The sequence below is a fragment of the Microtus pennsylvanicus genome, chromosome 1, assembly GCF_037038515.1.
Source record: "Microtus pennsylvanicus isolate mMicPen1 chromosome 1, mMicPen1.hap1, whole genome shotgun sequence".
Lineage (NCBI taxonomy): Eukaryota > Metazoa > Chordata > Mammalia > Rodentia > Cricetidae > Microtus > Microtus pennsylvanicus.
Genome location: NC_134579.1, coordinates 71,217,896 through 71,235,387, shown reverse-complemented (window position 1 = coordinate 71,235,387; position 17,492 = coordinate 71,217,896). Strand labels below are relative to the sequence as shown.

General features: G+C 43.0%; 1 pseudogene; it reads right to left on the bottom strand.

Annotated features, from left to right (window-relative positions):
• Positions 1 to 491: 491 nt before the first annotated feature.
• LOC142839597 (large ribosomal subunit protein uL29 pseudogene) lies at positions 492 to 897 on the bottom strand (annotated as a pseudogene).
• Positions 898 to 17,492: the final 16,595 nt, after the last annotated feature.

Below are 17,492 nucleotides of genomic sequence, written 5' to 3'. Positions count from 1 at the left end.
GTGAGCCATGCCACACAGGTATCACCCCAGAGCTCCGGAGCAGGTGCCCAAACTTCGTCAGGCCTGTATCTTAGACTTCCGTGTCCTAGGGCCAGATCCCATGTTTACCCTCCTGGGCTCAGAAGTGTTGGTTCCTATTAAACACAGAACATTATTGTTTTCTGGAAAAGCCAGCCTGCAGCCAGAAGGTCAGGAGGGCAGGTAGGAGACCCGCTGAGGATCCTGACAACACAGGAGCTGACAACTTCAGCTAGTCATGATTCCGGGCCTTTGTTTGAGGAAGAGGGGGTTTCAGCGGTTTCCAAAGCAGAACAGTAGTCCACAAAGGTGCCAGCTCCAGGCTCTAAAAGCCAGCCAAAAGCAAGCCTGTATCTTTATCAAGCAAAGGCTATTCTTTCTATTGTGTCCGACGCAGGTTCTCACCATTTCTCTCCTCAGGCATTTTTGTGGTTTTTGCTACCTTTTGCCTCCCATCTGAAACCCGGATATAATTTTTTTTCCAGTCTTGTACTTTATTGCCCTTCCATTAGGCCTTGACCGCATACTTGCGAAGCGGATACAGCCTCTCCTTCCGCTGCTGCTTCTTTGTCTTCAGCTTCTCCTCGTGATTGGTGAGCCTGCGGCGCACGGCTCTAGCTTTCTTAGGTCGCAGGTCCAGAGGCTTGTACTTCTTACCCTTGTAGAATTTCCTGAGGTTTTCCTTTTGAGTCTGGTTAATGACGGTGAGAACACAGGTGATGGATTTGCGGACAACTCGTATCTTGGAGAGCTTGGACACGCGCCGCCTGTCACCTTGGCGATGCGAAGCTGGGGTAGCTCCACCTTCAAATCGTCCAGTTGTTTTAGCAGCTCCTCCTTCTTCTTGCTGCCCAGGTCCCGAGCCTTAATCTTGACCATGGCTGCGTTGCTCACTGCTGAGGCTGCCTGGTCAGAAAGAGCCGGATATAATTTTCTTACATAAAGCCCTTTGAAGAACCCTGTCAGCTGACTTGAGATACGGCTTGGTTTTTTCTCTTTAAGCTTAGGCCTCATGGCCCGGGTGGCTCATGACCTCTCCTGCTCCTCACCTAGAAGGCTGAGAGGGTTTTCCCTGTTGCCTTGGCTAGCTGGGCCAGCAGTCAAGACAGTCGGCCCAGGTACTGTCGTTTCTAAAGGAGCTGCCAGCTTTCTGGGGTTTATTAAGATGTGGCCAAACCGATGCTGCTGTTCCCATCCCCAGCGCACCCTGCTCTCCCCTCTGCAGCCCACCAAGTCTGGGCAGAAGAGGGAAGCATGAAGAGACGGTGGTGAGGGGTTGTGAGGGCAAACAGTGGAGGGGCCTGTGGGCAAGGGCGAGGCTTGGGTGGCCATGCTTGCCTCACCTCACACAGCAGGGCTCTGAGAATCACATCTCACCATTCAGCCAGAAAATGATTATTTGTGAGTGCAGTTATGTGTGTTTCCAAGCGAATCTGCATATTAGGATGATAAGTGGATTTAAAAAACTTAAAACTTAAAATTGTTTTCTGGATTCTGTTGTTTAAAGGAAACTGATCAACCAAATATATTATTAATTAAATTGTATTTTCAAAAAATGGCTAAGACGATAAAGGTATGCCTTTAACCCTAGCACTCAGTAAGCAGAGTAGGAACTATCTACATAGAGAATTCTAGGTTAGCAAAGGCTAAATAGTGAGACCCTGACTTAAAGAAAAAAAAATAAAACGGCAAATTTTATGTTAGACATGTATTACCACAATAAAGAAATTATTTTTATAAAGTTATATTTATATGCTTGCTGTAGACAACTTGGAAAATTAAGAAAGATTTAAAGAGTCACTTATGTCTCTTCTTCCCTTGTAGAATTTTTAAACTTGAGATGGCACTATTTATATTGCATTGTTAAAAAATATTTTAATGGATACATGTATTTTAGAGATTTACAAAACTGTGTTTAATAGCTCAGTGTTTGAGGCAGTTTCCAACAATAATTATGCTGACACATTAAAAAAACATCTTTAACCAAAAGCAATTTACAGATTCAATGCAATGCCCAGCAAAATTCTTACACCTGTAAGAATGGCCAAGATCAAAAAGACTGATGACAACTTATGCTGGAGAGGTTGTGGGGAAAAGGGAACACTTCTGCATTGCTGGTGAGTATGCAAGCTGGTACAGCCCCTTTGGATGTCAGTGTGGTGATTTCTCAGAAAATTAGGAAACAACCTTCCTCAAGACCCAATAATACCACTTTTGGGTATATATTCAAAGGATGCTCAATTGTACCACAAGGACATGTGCACAACTATGTTCATAGCAGCTTTGTTTGTCATAGACAGAACCTGGAAACAACCTAAATACCCTTTGACTAAAGAATGGATAAGGAAAATGTGGAACATTTACACAAGGGAGTACTGCACAGCAGAAAAACCCGGCATCTTGAATTTTGCAGGAAAATTGATGGAGCTAGAAAACATCATTTTGAGTGAGGTAACTCAGACCCAGAAAAACAAATATCACATGTACTCACTCATAAATGGTTTTTAAACATAAAGAAAACCAGCCTACAGTTCACAGTCCTAGAGAACCTAGACAACAATGAGGACCCTAAGAGAGACATACATGAATCTAATCTACATGGGAAGTAGAAAAAGACAAGATCTCCTGAGGAAAAAAAAAAGATCTCCTGAGTAAATTGGGAGCATGGGGACCATGGGAGACGATTGAAGGGGAAGGGAGAGGCAGGGAGGGGAGCAGAGAAAAATGTAGAGATCAATAAAAAAGAACCAGCTTTAATGTGTCTATCAAAGAGAGATTCTGAGAATGGACGCATTTGTCTTTGCATTTGTTCTGAATCCTATAGTAACTTAGGTACTTGGCCTCTGAAGGAAATCTTCGCTGAACACTCTAGCCTGCAGGAATCTTTTCTTCCTGTGACCCCAAGAACAGTCACTAAAATATGCCTGTATGAATGTATATGTTTGTCAAATATCAGTTCATTCAGTTTTGTCTAGTATAGTAACCAAGGCCAAGTCTCATAAGTACTTCCTAAAGATCATCTCAGTTTATCTTCCCAGTACCACCCATTTTACCTACAGAAACCTGAAGCACAGTCCCGACCTCGGTGGCTCCAGAGTCACACTGCACTGATGGTTATACCTGCTGCCTCTGCCAGGCTGTTCCAGGGATGACGAAGTGGCCAACGCAATGGCAATCTCGATAGCACTTTGGCTAGATGAACTGTATCTACTGGGGTGGTGCCCTCAGACTATGACAGGCTACTGACACCACAGCTGTTGTAACTGTGTACCAGGATACAGTCCTCAAATGTCTGTGGTGACCCTGAGGTAAGCAAAGACATTTCACTGCTAACTGTGTCCAAGCACAGCAGATGCAATTCTACATTATGTGTAACACTTGATAACAACAGCAAAGGGCTGTAACCAGCTTTTACCCTTGCTGTATTATGCCCTGTGTGATTGCTGACTGCTCCCTCTGTGGATTCAAAGAGCCTGGAACAGTAGCATCCTCATATACCTTGTTACAGTGTCCCTTGATTGTGTTAAGGGGTCACATCCAGTGATAGATGTACACTATCCAGGTTTATACATCCTCTGATGTTCACAGTGACAAACACGGTCCTCCAGCAAGATGTAGCTTGCTGTTGACAGACTCTTGGCTGAATACTTGTCTCTTGGAGGTTGCTTACAGTCTGGGCTGTCCACTTAGTGTTTGTATTTATTACCAGTATTCCCCACTTAGCTCTGCAGTTCTGAAGTATCTTTGTGGCTGTCGGGAAGCAACTTTGTTTCTCCATTCAGTCTGCTCTTGGAAGTCCGAGCTTTAGCCTTTGTCTTCTTCCATCTCCAAGCCACATGTACCCAGTTCCTAGGTGGTACTCAGCAAGACCTTAGCAGTTTCTAGAAGGCAGCAGAAAGAGAGCTGGAACATGGAGCCCAGGCTTTGCTTGATGAGTAACTGTTAAACACAGGGTGGTTTCTTGACCACTCTGGGGTCAGCTTCTTCGCAAGGGAGACAAAATCATCTTTGGCATTCTACAAGTGTGGGGCAATCACCCACTATTATCAGTTTTAACAAAAATTTTTTTTTATTTTTAAGTTTTATGTGTGTATGTGTGTGTGTGTGTGTGTGTTGTGCACATGCATGCAGTATATGCAAAGGCCAGCAGAGGGCATCACATTCACATGGAGCAGGAATTATAGGTAGTTAAAAGCTGCTGATGTGGATGTCGGGAATTAAATTCCAGTCCTCTGCAAGAGAAGCAGTACACACCCTCCACTGCTGAGCTGCCTCGTTAGTCTGGTTACTTAATTTTAAAAATGTAGTTTTTGACTACATATGTATAATGTTTCTGATCATAGCCACTTTCATTACCTCTTCTCTTTCTTTTTCTTTCTCTCTCTCTCCCTTCCATCCTTTTCCTTCCTTCCTTCCTTCCTTCCTTCCTTCCTTCCTTCCTTCCTTCCTTCCTGTACACCATATACGTGCCTGATTCCCATGTTGACCAGAAGAGGGTGTCAGATCCCTTAGAGCCAAGTTATTGATGATTGTCAACTGCCAAATAGGTGCTGGGAATTGAACACTGGTCTTCTAAAAGAACAGCAAATGCTCTTATCCACTAGACCATCTCTCTGACCCCACATTTGATGTGGGAGGTCCTTCTGTCTGTGTGTTGCTTTTATTGATTAATGAATAAAGAACTGCTTTGAGCCTATGGCAAGGAAAAACAGAACTAGGTGGGGAAAACTAAACTGAATGCTGGGAGAAAGAAGGTCAAAGTCAGAGAGATGCCATGGAGCCACCGCCAGAGTTAGACATGCCAAAACTTTGCTGGTAAGCCACTGTTACAAGGCAATACACAGATTAATGGAAATGGGTTAAATTAATATGTAAGAGTTAGCCCATAAGAAGCCAGAGCGAATGGGCCAAGCAATGATTTAATTAATATGTTTTCTGTGTGATTATTTTGGGTCTAAGCTAGCTGGGCGCCTGGGAACCAACAAGTGGCTCTCTCCTCCTACACATATTACTACCTTCTTCTATTCTCCACCCACTCCCTCTGAACATCTGTTTCTTCCCAACAAGTTCACCTCCTGCTTTCATGTCTTTCTTTCTTTTTTTTTGTTTTGTGACCCACTGAGTTTTATTAAGGTTGCCCCCATGAGCATGGTTAGGGATGGTTGTTTATTAGATCATGGGCCACTAGCCAGTGGTTACACTACTGAAAAAAAAAAGACTCTCATTCCCCTCACCCCCATCCAAAGTGGAGTACCGAAGGACCCAAGCTCATGCAGTACTGTTGTGTGATGTTTTACTCCTCGGGGCCAGAGAGATGGTGTTTTCCTCAAAAACACTGTACAGTGCTAGTAAAAAGCAAACCTGGATTTAAACTGTGTTCTGGTTGCCGCCATGACTCTGAGTTACTAACTGCCTGATTATTAGGGAATAAGCGGTGTCACCAGCCTAGTGGAACAGCATCAAGGAGGAAATACTGGCTAAGAAGGAACAAATCTGCTTTCTGGCCATGGCTGAAGCCAGGAGCAGTGTCCTTCTTCCTTATCCGTGGGCGCTGGCCAAGAACGAAGAGATGCTCTGCAGTCCCTTACCCAGGGGGGGCGTGGCTGAGATAGGAGCCATGCTTCTGTTCTGAGTGAGTTCACGTCTCTAAACCTGACAAATAAAAATTTATCATGATTTGTGTTATATTTTTAAATGAAGCAAAGTGGGTTTTATGGCACACTTCGTATTCACTTTATGTGTTCACTTAAAAGCCCATAAAATCCAAATTTCATAGTGATATGTTGAATGAATAATTTATTATTTTTCTTTTATTGAAAATAGTTTTATTTCATATAATATACCCTGGTTATTGTTTCTTCTCCCTCTGCTCTTCCCAGTTTCTCCCCACCTTTCTTCCCATCTGGGTCCAACCCTTTTCTGTCTCTCATAAGAACAAACAGGCTTCTAAGGAAATATAATATAATATTTAAAATATTATGATAAAAAACTAACACATAAGAATAGGACAAAACAAACAAACAGAAGGAAAATATTCCGAAAAAAGGCCACAAGAAACAAATATATCTGCAAAGACCTATTCATTTACACACGCAGGAATCCCATAAAACAGAAAACCAGAAGTATAACATATATGCAAAAGGGCGGTAGTATTAAAAAGAGAGAAAATAAAAGAAATAAAAGTAGAAGTTATAAAACTAAAAAAAGGAAAGAAAGCAGCCCTGACATGGAATCATGAGACAAGGAACAAAGAGGCCGTTGTGTTTATTTTCTGGCGCACATCTGCTTGCTGGGGATGGGGCCTACCCTTAAGAGTTGTTTCCCCTTGGAAAAAAACCACTCCTTCATCTGCAAGTGGCTGTCAATTGGAAATAGCCTCTGGGTTACGGGTGGGGACATGTGACTGCTTCTTTCAGCTGTAGGACCCCATCAGGTGAAGACCTCTGCAGGCCCTGCTTAAGCTGCCTCAGTCTCTGAGAGTTCGTGTGTTCATGTCCTGCTGTGTCTAGAAGGTCTTGTTTCTTTGTTTCTCCCCCATCCCCTCTGGCTCTCACATTCTTCCTGCCTCCTCTTTTGCAGGGTTCCCTGAATGAAGAATTTAAAGGAACAATAATTGAAAGGCCATGGTTTCGGGAAATTCTGCACATGCTGAATACTTTGCTGAAGGCATGAAGAGCTGCGGATCTGAGGTTCCCAGAGAATTCAGAGATGAACCAGGCCTTGGGAAATGGGCTGTACTCGTGAGAGCTAAGAGGGATGAGGTGAGTCAGAGGGATGGAAAAGTCTAAGAACGTTCCAATGGCAAAGACACATCTTTGCATACAAGGATGCGAGGCTAAACCTGAAGGGCGTGGTGGGTAAAGCACGGCTTTGCAGTCACACAGCGCTGGCAATTACAAGCCTTTGGCAGTTGTTCTAATTCCTTAAACCTTAGTTATCTAATTCCCAATGATGCATAGCTCGGTTATTGGCTTAGTAATTTGAGGACGTCATTATCGTCTCTCTGATCATTCTGGAGATCCCAGATTCTAATTTGACTATGCTCTATTTCCCTTCAGGACCCCAAAATTGAAGACTTGTATCTTAGCTGATGAGAACCCCAGAGTTGTAAAGTACTTTATCCTCCACGGGGAGAACAGGGTGAGAGGAATGAGCTGTTGTAGGCCCGGTGCCACATAAACTTTTCCCGACGAGAGGCTCCCGTCTTCTGGCCCCCTCATCTCCTTCAGACCTTTCTGCGCCTGCTCCGCAGTCTCCAGCTATCACTTTATGCCCCTTTCCCATCACTGTGAAGAGGTGGGCTCCAGACCTTCCTCCTGACCCCTGGGCACTAGGGCAAGTCGGAAAGCTGGGAGTAGGTTCTCTTTTCTCTTGGAGGTGCCCTTATGGAAGATCCTCAGAAGTTCCTGGTGTTTCTCCCCTTCAGCTCTACAGGTATTTGGGGGGATCTGCCTTCTGGCTCCTTATTAGTATCTCGAACAGGGCCAGAAGGTTTGGGTACTTGGCTCCTGCATCTGCATCCTCCAGCACAAATGCTCAGAAACCATCAGCATCTGTGGTCATGTTGGGAAGCTTGTTCCTTTCAGATAGAAGCCTTTGGGTCATGACCTGTAGTGCTACGAGACCATCAGGTTGCTGTTATCCTTCTGAGCTATCGGCTTGCTAATTGAACCGGACAGTTGAATGTCGCATGACATCACCAAGCAGGGCTGTAATGGGTAATGCTACATCCTGCAAGGGCTGTTTCCGGCAGTGAGGACTGCCAGTGATTCCCAAATGCATATCTGACGTTCCACACGCTTAGACTTTCACTGAGTTGGTTGTGGATTAATTCAAGTCGTGAAACTTTCATCAGTCCCTGCCAGGCATGGCTGTAACGTGCAGGGATCTAATTAGAAGCTGTCAAAGGTTTATGTTAAGACCTATACAAGACAGATAGAGAACAGATGTGGTCTCCCAGGAAATATGGAAACTTTAGGGGAGAGTCCAGGGATGCAGAAATATGCCTTTTCTTCCTGAAATTTACTGGACTAGTGATACTGTTCAGTGTATAAAAGCACTGGCTGCAGAAGCAAGCCTGGTGACCCGAGTTCAATTCCTGGAATGTAGGCAGAAGGAAAAAAAAAACAATACTGAAAAATTATCCTCTGACTTCCACATAAACTCCATGGCACACACGTGTGTGCACACACATCACACACGCACACACATACAATAATTAAAAAGTAAGATTTATTGCCCTGCTGTTTGTGCCCAGTTAATTTGGGTGATGGTTGTGATGAAGAATGGGACTGAGGCTTTAGCCCTGCCTCTGTTTCAATAGCCTGAACAAGTAGTGGCAGAGTCCTTCAAGGACAGCGGCGCAGAGCTCTGTTTCTTACTGAGCTCCTCTGTCCTCAGGCCTTGGGACTGACTTTTCTCTGTGTGGAGGAACTTCTCTGAGAGGAGTCAGAAGGAGGGAACCATCACCAACTTGGTCACCTTCTCACCGGGGGAGGCGTACCACCCACAGACAACACTGGATCTGGAGGAGGAGGGGAATGCAATTCTTGCTGGTCAGCCAAGCTCAGAAACAACAGACTACCTGCCTTTATTTCATTAAAGTAGAAAACTGAGACCCAGGAGGGAATATCTTGGCAGGGTGGGTCGTGAGAACCGGGGGTAGAATGTCACACACTTTTCTCCTTCCTTTCCACCGTGTAAGGTGTGGCTTTTGTGAAATAGTGGCTCTTCCTTGAGGGAGAGATGTATAAAATTCATGAGGATAAGCGAGGACCTGTAAGGCCGCCAACCACCTCTGGTCGTCAGCTTACTATAATTGGTTTCATGTCTTGGTTACAAATCCAACGCCAACACTTCTGTGTGGCCCTGGTGATGTTGCTTACCTCCCAGTTACCTCAACTATAAACTATGACTAATGGCATTGATAGCACTCATCTCGTATGGTTCAAGTGATGGTGTTTGCAAAGGGCTCAGCAAAGTGCCTGGATCATGGCTGCTGTTGGGCTTAGAGGACTCATGTGGTGAAGCATGTGCTCCTGTGTACTTTATGGACAACGTCCCTGGTGTCCACAACAGTCCTATCAAATGGCATTGCTAATGGAGTTTTCCTTAGGAGAGAATGGAAGAATCAATGTTATTGTACCTACGGTTGGTCACAATTGGGCATTTTTGTGGTCTCTGTCCACATGTGGTCTCTGTCCACCTTAGAAATAATATCATCAGATCAAAGACCTCAACATAAAACCAGCCACACTGAACCTCATAGAAGAGAAAGTGGGAAGTATGATTGAACACAGGAGACCACTTCCTATATGTGACCCCAGCAGCACAGACACTGAGAGAAACAATAAATGGGACCTCCTGAAACTGAAAAGCTTCTGTAAAGCAAAGGACACGGTCAATCAGACAAAACAGCAGCCTACAGAATGGGAAAAGATCTTCACTAACTCCACATCAGACAGAGGTCTGATGTGCAAAATATACAAAGAACTCAAGAAATTGGACACCAAAAGATCACATAATCCAATAAAAAAATAGAGTACAGATCTAAACAGTATTCTCAACAGAGGAATCTAAAATGGCTGAAAGATACTTAAGGAAATGTTCGACATCCTTACTCATCAGAGAAATGCAAATAAAAACAACTCTAAGATTTCATCTTACACCTGTAAGAATGGCCAAGATCAAAAACACTGATAACGACATCTTGAAATTTGCAGGCAAATGGATGGATCTAGAAAATATCATATTGAGTGAGGTAACCCAGACCCAGAAAGACAAATATCATGTGTGCTCACACATAAAACAAAGAAAGCCAGCCTACAATTCACAGTCCCAGAGAACCTAGACAACAAAGAGGACCCTAAGAGAGACATACATGAATCTAATCTACATGGAAAGTAGAAAAAGACAAGAGCTCTTGAGTAAATTGGGAGCATGGGGACCATAGGAAAGGGCAGAAGAGGAGGGGAAAGGGAAGGAGGCGAGCAGAAAAAGATGTATAGCTCAATAAAATCAATTAAAAGATTGAATGAGGTGGAGAAAAATAAGAGAAAATTTTAAAAAAAGATACATATCCATGGAAGTAAGTCTCAAGAATGCATGAGGAGGACAGTAAAATTTGGCCACTGGTTAAAAAAGAAAGAAAGAAAGGTAAGCTAAAGAAAGAAAGACAGACAGACAGAAAGAAAGAAAGAAAGGAAGGAAGGAAGGAAGGAAGAAAGAAAGAAAAGCAGAGTATGTGTTCAAAAGGAAAACTCTATGGACAGAAACTCATGTAACCCAAACTAGCTGAAAACTTAGTATGTAGCCAAGGCTAGCCTTGAACTTCTGATCTTCCTGCCTCCACCTCACAAGTGCTGGGGGTTACAAAGTTAAGTCAACATACCCTACTCAAAACTTTGTTTCTTGTCAGGATTTCTGTCTTAGCTAAGGTTTTTTTTTTAATTGTATTAACTTTTTTTCCCATTTATTTTACATACTGACCACAGTTTTACCTCCCTCCTCTCTTCCTGTTCCCCCCCTTACACCTCCCATCTACCTCCCTCCCCTTCCACTTTTCCTTCTCCCTTCAGAAAGGGACAGACCTCCCATAAGCTTGAACAAAGCAGGACACACCAAGTTGGGGTAGGGCCAAGCTCCTTCCCCTGCATCAAGGCTGGACTAGGCAATGCAGCATGGGGAACAGGTTTCCCAAAGCCAGCTAAGCACCAGGGACAGGTCCTGCCCTCACTGCTAGCAGTCTTACAGACAAAGCTACACAACTGTCATACATGTGCAGAGGGCCTAGGTCAGTCCCATGCAGGCTCCCTAGCTGTCGGTCCAGAGTCCATGAGTCAGTTAGGGTTTCTATAGCTGTGAAGAGACATCATAACCATAGCAACTCTTATAAAGGAAAACATTTAACTGGGGTGGCAGCTTATAGTTCAGAGGTTTAGTCAAGTATGGTCCTGTTGGGAAGCAAGGCAACATTGAGGCAGACATGATGCTGGAACTGAGAGTCTTTACATTTTGATCCAAAGGCAACAGAAAGTGAATTGTCTCACTGGGCGTGGCTTGAACATATATGAGACTTCAAAGCACACCTCCACAGTGACATACTTCCTCCAACAAGGCCACACCTCCTAATAGTACCAATCCTTTGGGATTCCATTTTCTTTCAAACTACCACAGTAATATTTATACAGTTGACATCTACTAAACTCAGTAGGCCCAGAAGGATCTAGGCTAGGTTAAGGGACCAAAAGACAATGAGAAACAGGCCCCAATCTTAAGGAACTTTAATCAAGTTTACCAAAATGTCACCATTATTTATTGCCTCTAGGAAGACATTTTTATGGTGAGATTATTTCTTTTTTGCTTATTGATATTTTTTGAACTCTACATTTTTCTCTGCTCCCCTCCCTGCCTCTCCCCTTCCCCCTTTAATCCTCCCCCAAGGTCCTCATGCTCCCAATTTACTCAGGAGATCTTGTCTTTTTATACTTTCTACTTCCCATGTAGATTAGATCTATGTAAGTCTCTCTTAGTGTCCGTATTGTTGTCTAAGTTCTCTGGGATTGTGGTTTGTAGGCTGGCTTTCTTTGCTTTCTGTTTAAAATCTACCTATGAGTGAGTAAATGTGATATTTGTCTTTCTGGGTCTGGGTTACTTCACTAAATGTTTTCTAGCTCCGTCCATTTTCCTGCAAAATTCAGGCTGTCGTTAATTTTTTTCTGCTGTGTAGAAAAAAATGTATAAATGTACCACATTTTTCTTATCCATTCTTCGATGGAGGGGCATTTAGGTTGTTTCCAGGTTCTGGATATGACAAACAAAGCTGCTATGAACATGGCTGATTTGAACACATGTCCTTGAGGCATGATTGAGCAGCCTTTGGATATATAGCCAAAAGTGGTATTACTGGGTCTTGAGGAAGGTTGTTTCCTAATTTTCTGAGAAAAATACCACACTGACATCCAAAGGGGTTTGTACCAGCTTGCATCTCCACCAGCAATGCAGAAGTGTTCCCTTTTCCCCACAACCTCAGCAAATAGTGAGATATGACTTCTTTTCCGATTTGTATCCCCTTGATCTTCTTTTGTAGTCTTATCCCTCTAGTTAGAACCCCAAGAACCATATTGAATATATATGGAGAGAGTGGACAACCTTGAGCTTACATTTCTTAATCACATCTTGATGTCTGGTCCTTTCCCAATAAGACGTAAGTTTATCTTTCTTCCCCTCGTGCATTTGGCAAAAGACTTACTGCAAATCATTTAGACTAGCTGGAATTTTGTAAACAACCTTGGTGTGCAGCTGTCGGAGAGGGCTGGTTAGAACGATGCTCCAGTAGCTGCATCCTCACTCACTTGGTGCTACCTATGCCAGGCATTGCTGTAAACACTGCTCTTACAATCAACTCCTGTAGTCTCTAGAACAGCCTCATGAAGTGGGCACTACCATCCTCATCTTACAGCCAGGAGAAAGAGCCAGAAGAGGGTAAGTAATGTTTTTTCCCCAAGGTTACAAAGCAGAGCCAAGCTTCAAATTCAAACAGCCCCATACAGAGTCAGGATACTTCACCACTAAGCTCAATCTTCTATCCTACGGCTGAAGGCCAGATCGATAACCACAAAAAATTTGCCTGACGACATTGTTTTGCATCTAGTAAAGGCTAAAATGGATTTTAAAAAATATCTGCTCTCAAGTTCACACCAGAAATACTGATGGCGTGCTCTCAAGGAGGGGAAATGCAGGGTATCGCTATACACACACTGTAATCTTAGCTACAGAAAGCCCAAGAAACTCGCACAGGAAATAGCTGGATGGAGCAAGGCCAAAAGGTTAGCTTTGCTTGTGGTTGATAGACTGATGATTTTCCTCTCTGTTTTGTATATTCACTGGACCTTTTTTAAATTTCCTAAAGTGCATGTTACTGGGAAAATCAGAAAAAGGAAAAAAAAGTTATTTCAAAGTTTATTTTTAAAATGCCCCCTTTTTCCCCCATTAAAAACTTGGAAATAAAGAACATCTTGCACTGAAATGAACCAGACCCAATGTCTAGACATGTCAGTGAGCAAAGGTTTCAGCGAAACATAAGTATAAATGAATAAAAAAAAAAAACCATAATAACACGAGGTCTCATGCAAGGAAGGAAGTTTGAAACAAATGATCAACAGGCACAAAGTATTGTTCCATTTCTCCCCTAAAGCATTAGTTAGCTTCAAAGAAGTTTCTAGAACTCAAGTAGTCTCTTACGCAAAGCCTGAACTACCCTGCCAGTTTTTCTGACAGTGGCTCTCAGAACAAAGAGTAGACAGCAGATTGTATTCACTGCAGAAGTCCCCCAAGGAAGGCGATTTTCCGCTCTTTATAAGAGAATTTATTAGAAGTTCCTTTGCTTCCTCGAATGACCCGAGTTGCCTTTATTTCCTGGAATCAGTGATGAGTTTGGTAGCCGGGGCAGTTTATGAGGCTGGCTCCAGGGCTGCAGCACAGCAGTTCTGGCAGCTATAGATGGTGAGGTGTCTCTGCCTCCCAGCCCTCTACCTTTTCCGGAGACAGGATTTCTCTGTGTAGCCCTGGCTGTCCTGGAATTCACTCTGTGGACCAGGCTGGCCTTGAACAACAGGGTTTCTCTGTGTAACTGTCCTGACTGTCCTGGAAATCTCTCTGTAGGCCAGGCTGGCCTTGAAGTCACAGATATCCACCAGCCTCTGCCTCCAGAATGCTGGGATCAAAGGTGAGCATCACCACAGGGACTGGTCCTTTGGCAGGCAGGGGCCAGAGGTAGTGTGAAAGAAAAAGACCTTGGGGATAAGATCCAGCTTAATACTCACTGGTGGACTTCAGATGCTCACTTGCATCTGCCTTTGAGTCTGCTTTTTGCCTGTTTGCACAGGCAACTGAGTCTGAAGGGAGCTCATGAGCAGGGAAAAAAAAGATGTATTTATATATATGCAAATATGTAAATACACAAAGTATGTAAAAACACACACACACACACACATATATATATATATATAAACCCGTTGCAAATGTAAAGATACAAATTCATGTGAATTGTCCTTTTGGTAGTTTCCTACTTCCATTTTAAATAAGATTTGTTTTTATATATGTGTATGAGTGCTCCCATATAGATTTGTTATTATGTATGTGTGTGAGTGCTCCCATATATTTGTCTTTATGTATGTGTATGAATGCTCCCAGATAGATTTGTTATTATGTATGTGTATGAATGCTCCCAGATAGATTTGTTATTATGTATGTGTATGAATGCTCCCAGATAGATTTGTTATTATGTATGTGTATGAATGCTTCCATATAGATTTGTTATTATGTATGTGTATGAATGCTTCCATATAGATTTGTTTTTATGTGTACAAGTGCTCCTATATAGATTTGTTTTTGTGTATGTGTGTGAGTGCTCCTATATGGATTTCTTTTTATGTATGTGTGTGAGTGCTCCCAAATAGATTTGTTTTTATGGATGTGTGTGAGTGCTCCTATATAGATTTCTTTTTATGTATGTGTGTGAGTGCTCCCATATAGATTTGTTTTTATGGATGTGTGTGAGTGCTCCTATATAGATTTGTTTTTATGGATGTGTGTGAGTGATCCTATATAGATTTGTTTTTATGGATGTGTGTGAGTGCTTCCATATAGATTTCTCTTTATATATGTGTGTGAGTGTTCCTATATAGATTTCTTTTTATTGATGTGTGTGAGTGCTCCTATATAGATTTGTTTTTATGGATGTGTGTGAGTGCTCCCATATAGATTTGATTTATGGATGTGTGTGAGTGCTCCTATATAGATTTGTTTTTATGTATGTGTGTGAGTGCTCCCATATAGATTTGTTTTTATGGATGTGTGTGAGTGCTCCCGTATAGATTTGATTTATGGATGTGTACAAGTGCTCCCATGCATGCATGCACCATTTGTGTGCCAGTGCCCATGGAGGCCAGAAGAGGGCACTGGATCCTCTGGAACTGGAGTTAGAGATGTTTGTGGGTGCTGAGAACTAAGCAAGCATCCTCTGCAAGAGCAGTAAGTGCTATTGATCTCAGCCATTTCTCCAGCTCCAACTTCCCTTGTCTTTCTTTCCTTCTTCCTTTCTTTTTCCCTTCCTTCCTTCCTTCCTTCCTTCCTTCCTTCCTTCCTTCCTTCCTTCCTTTCTTTTCAGAGATGTCAAGGAAAGCTGGTATTTTCTAGAAGAATACAATTAACAGAGCCGTCCAGATGAGAATATCTGGGTAGATGAATGTTGAGGGTGGAGGCATGAGAATGTAGGAGGTTGACCAGGCTGCCTAGAGAAATTTCTTTATTGCTGGCTGATTGATTGATTTTTTTTTTTCAAGACAGGGTTTCTCTGTGTAACAGTCCTGGCTATACTGAAACTCACTCTGTTGACCAGTCTACCCTGGAATTTATAAAGATCCGCCTGCCTCTGCCTCTCAAGTGCTGGAATTAAAGGCATGTGCCACCACCACTGGCAACCTAGAGAATCTTAAAGTTTCGCTATCAGTGAATACCTGGGAGTCTTGCCCTGTGATGTCAAAACATGACTTCATTTTACCTTCTTAAGAACACATATTTTCTGTAATAATACCATCTCCAATCCAAGAGAGCTGCAACACCTTGTTTGGAATTAAATTTTTTTGAATGTTTATGGAGACTCAGCAGTTAGGAACAGATATTGATTGTGTAGAGGACCCGAGTTCGGTTCCCAGAACCCAGGATGAGTGACTGTCAGTTATCTATAACTCCAGCTCTAGGGAACCCGATGCTCTCTCCTGGTCTCTGAGGTGTATTTATGTGCACAAGCCTACAAACTCCCTCCCTTACACATAATTAAAAATAAAATAATTCTTAAAAAACACTTTGAAGTCAGATCTGTAGTTATCTCCCCACCCACAAGTATGAACATCATACTAAAATTGACTTCAGGCAAAACTAGGGAAAGCATCAATGGATGCTGGGAGAATTCTGGACTTCTAAGGACAACCCTCACAAAAAGAGGGCTAGTGATAATACTTACACAAACTGCCTTGCATCCAAATGCTGAACGCTTGTGTGCTTAGAGACATTGTTATTTTTGTTATTTTATTCCTGTCTTCTTGCTTGGCCATTATATTCTCCCCTGTGTGTGTGAGCTTCATCTTCAAGCTTGGCAGCACTGAGGGTCAACATGGGCAGCCCAGGCATATCACAGTTCACTGGGTCCCAGAGTCAACCTCATATTGGACAATGTGTGCTGAGGTGCTCAGAGAAGAACCATGAAAATCGGATATTCCAGGTCTTCGTGAGCATCTACAGGGGGGTTGGATAAAAGGATTTGGGAGGAAATTTCTAATCGTTTGCCATATCCTTTGTCCCCAGGATATTTCTCAAGAGTGTCAAGGAAATACTGTTTGCAAGTGGCTTGTTGTAACTGACTATTACAGAGAAGGACCTCATTTATATTCATTAATAAAACTGCCTGAAGAGATGACTGGGAAGGGCATGACCCAAGACGCTGAGGGGTGTCTTAGTTTATTAAGGCTGCAGCAAACAAATATACAAATTAGATTGTTTGAAGCACTAGAGATCTATTTTTCACTGTTCTGGAGTCTAGTAGGTTCAAGGTCTAGGTGACCACAGCTTTAATGACTAGTGAGGACAGGTGTCCAGAATGTAGCTGGTGTCTTTTAGCTACATCTAAACATGGTAGAAGGACATGTCAGTGTCTCCTTGGTAAAGACATCAGTCTCCTTCAAGATGGCTTTACCCTTATGACGTCTCTGCTTCTGCAAGGCCTTGTCTCCTATTGCTATTGCTGGAGGCAGGCTTGAGATTTCCACATATGAATGGAGGAGGGTACATTCAGATGGTGAAGCCTAAGTTGCTGGATGTGTGCCTCTAAGGAAAGCAACAGTCAAGGCACAGACTACAAAATAGCCTCCGAGTTAGTATTTCATCTCGTCTCTCACTTGTAGGTCAGGAGACCCTGCTGATGAGAGAGCCACCTTGGGAAAGCTACCAGATGGTTATCCCACCCGGAAATTTTGCTCGGAACACTCCTTTGCATCAGCTCGTCTGTCCCAGAGCCCCAGAACTTCTTTTTAGGCTTGCCACGGTGTGTGGTTATTTTCAGTCCGGCAAGCTCAAAATTCCAAGAGAGCCCCTTCCCTTATTTTCTCCATTAATTGGCCAAAGATCTAGAAAATAGAACTCAAGACTAGGGACTGTACCACATTTTAAAAGGGTTGCTCTCCTATTGCTTGATCCTCAGTTCCTAAGTTGAGCTGAACCAAGGAGGTTGATAAAACGGATTGAGGCTTTCAGTGAATGTAGGAAATTCTGCCTTCTGAGGGGCCGTGGGTGGCCTAATTTCCTCATTCATGAACGGGCTTAGCACCTACTGTCTCTTAGCACAAGAGACACTGTCACAAGCTTTGTACCTCTGGTAGCTATGTTTAGATGCCCTTTCTTAATTTCCCCAGTTAGTG